The sequence below is a fragment of the Musca autumnalis genome, unplaced genomic scaffold, assembly GCF_047663935.1.
Source record: "Musca autumnalis isolate F117 unplaced genomic scaffold, ASM4766393v1 scaffold_1, whole genome shotgun sequence".
NCBI lineage: Eukaryota > Metazoa > Arthropoda > Insecta > Diptera > Muscidae > Musca > Musca autumnalis.
The window spans coordinates 260,701,080-260,703,575 of NW_027411644.1; the positions used below are offsets into that span (position 1 = coordinate 260,701,080).

At 36.4% G+C, this 2,496-nt stretch overlaps 1 long non-coding RNA gene across 4 annotated transcripts; it reads left to right on the forward strand.

The window, feature by feature from the left end:
* Window positions 1–644: 644 nt before the first annotated feature.
* Window positions 645–1,935, forward strand: LOC141391229 (uncharacterized). Of its 4 annotated transcripts, none has more exons than XR_012409598.1 (3): window positions 645–1,221; window positions 1,288–1,566; window positions 1,597–1,935. It is a non-coding gene; the product is annotated as an uncharacterized lncRNA (long non-coding RNA). The 4 variants fall into 4 exon arrangements; XR_012409599.1 differs by having other exon boundaries at window positions 645–953; window positions 1,021–1,221; window positions 1,288–1,935; XR_012409597.1 differs by having other exon boundaries at window positions 645–766; window positions 830–1,221; window positions 1,288–1,935.
* Window positions 1,936–2,496: the final 561 nt, after the last annotated feature.

The following is a 2,496-nucleotide window of genomic DNA, read 5'->3' on the forward strand; positions in this document are numbered from 1 at the left end:
AATGCCAAATTCCTATTCGTTTCTGAGATAAAGGCCTGATAATTGCAAAAAAGTGTAGATTTAGCCCGGTTTAGATGAGGCCATAAAATCCGAACTGGATCTGACAGGACAAAACCCTACTAGGGTTTTTGTAGTCCAAATATGTACTTTTAAAAAATGCATACTAGAAGTTGTTTGCATTTTCAGTGTTGCATAGTGTTATTGAAACACCCAACTGCTAGAAAATGTTAGTCTGTGTCATGCCACAATCATACAGGTACCCAGCAAAAATTTGCAGTTAAATCACTAGACAAGTGCCTCGGAAGTACATATCTATATATAGCATATCCAAATTAAATGAAACCTTTTCCAAATTGAATGAAACCTCTTCCAAATTAAGTGAAACCTTTTCCAAATCAAATGAAACATTTTCCAAATCAAATGAAACCTTTTCCAAATTGAATGAAACCTTTATTCAATGACATAAATACAACAAGATAAGACATTTTTTTCCTATCATTCTTCAGTGAATGGCTTTTGAATTTAACATAATGTTATATTACGATATGGTGGTATAACATTTTTTTCTTTAATACATTTTTACGTATTTAACCGAATTTACTTATCCAATTGACATAGAATTATTCTTGAATAGATCCCATGGCAGAATAAGAAGGTAATCTCATTTGAAAAATCCGTCCTTGAGCTGTCAAATACAACCATGCATCGAAACAACATAAATGTTGTTTTTGTTATTGTATGTTAATGACAACAATAACAAAATACGGTTTGTTTACGTTCTTTGTGTACATAATTTTATAGAGCAAAAAAAATATTTTCGTAATTTTAGCAAAAATCCTCGAGAAAATAAGTGCGCACAAAACAAATGGAGATCGCGGTCAATGTGGATATACCAAAACTATGTGAAAATTCGGTGGAAGGAGATAAATATTTTGATTTTATGTTTCTCGAAAGTAATTTGTTAACTACAACGTATAAAAGTTCTGACTTGAATGTTTTTCGTGTTATTGTAAAATTTAGCCAACGTAAGACGGCTGGTCGCCGTATTTCCGGAAAAGAGTGAACAAATCATGAAAAATAACATTTGCTTGGCAGCAGTGATGTCGTCAACGAATCCATCATTTGATTGTCCCGAGACCAAAAGCGTTTCAGCCAGCATCTAACCTATGCAACAACAACCAATTGATGCGCGTCTACATAACGCTGACAGCAAACACGCCGGTAAGTAATTGGGTTGGAACGTTTATGAATAGGTTTATATTCATGAATATGTGTTCCTTGTTACAGGTCACCAAATCTCTGCTTAATTTTGGCCTATTGGTCGCGCTGTTTCACGTATTCCCTGTGTTCGTGGGGTGGCACTCATTTCTCTGGTCAGGATGATTTTGAAAACATGTGCCGTGGCACCCCGAAGTCAATGCAAACCAACGCCGCTACGCCTGGGTCTTTGCCAATCCAAAGGGCCACATCATTGATGGACTCTCTGAATTGAAGGCATGAAGATCAGGGCCAGTGACCGTCGCCACACTACGTCCTGGACCCCTCGTCGTAACTACAAGGATTAAGGTTTTCTTCGGTATGCGTATCACACAAAAGAAAGTCTTCCGCCGTGTTCGTCGTCTCAATCTATTGTCCAATATCAAACCATCAGGTTGTATCAATATGCTAAAGTTCTCCTCGGCTTTGCCAAGGCTGGCGCCAAGAAGAACACCGTTGTATTGGCTAAGAACAACTTTGCTGTTGTTACTACCTAAGCTGCTACCACCCATGATAAAATGCTACAGAAGGCACTTGAAGCTAGCAAGAGGAAACCGCCGCTGCCCCAAGTAGAAGTAAACTTTTGAACAGATTATAAGATGAATGTGAAGCGTGTTTTTAAAGTAATCTTTTTAATCTGTAAAATGTATTAATAAAATGTATAAAAACAAGTAAAAACGTAGCAGTTGTTTTTGTTGTAACAGTGTTTATGATTGTATGTTTGTTCTTCTGCTCAATCTGGCTCTATCAGTATCAGTCGGCTTTGCCGACAGAGATATACCCTCAGTCTATGTGAATTGAAACTTTCATCTACAGACTGATCGAATGTATTTAGGGTCTTTTCAGAAATGTGTGTGTGTACATTTGATCACATTATTGGGATACAGATCATTTCTGATTTATCTCTTTCTATGTCATTATACTTATTATTAAAATGCAATGAAGACACCTTTCTAGTATTATTTATTTGAAGCTCTTCTGTGCGACGATCTTTAGCTCTTCTATCAGATTGCTCTTAGCAGTTCTATTGAATGCGATTAAAATTTATTTCATTGGCATTTATTTTAGAAGAAATGAGGATGAATATTGAAAGACAAATTAAATTGACATCATTTTATAACGATGGCAAATGACGTATTACAGTGATTCACTATTCGACCCAACATGGACCATTAGCAACGGTAAGGAACAACATCACCGCCAACAATTCACAGCCAATCAACCATCAGGAACAACAAT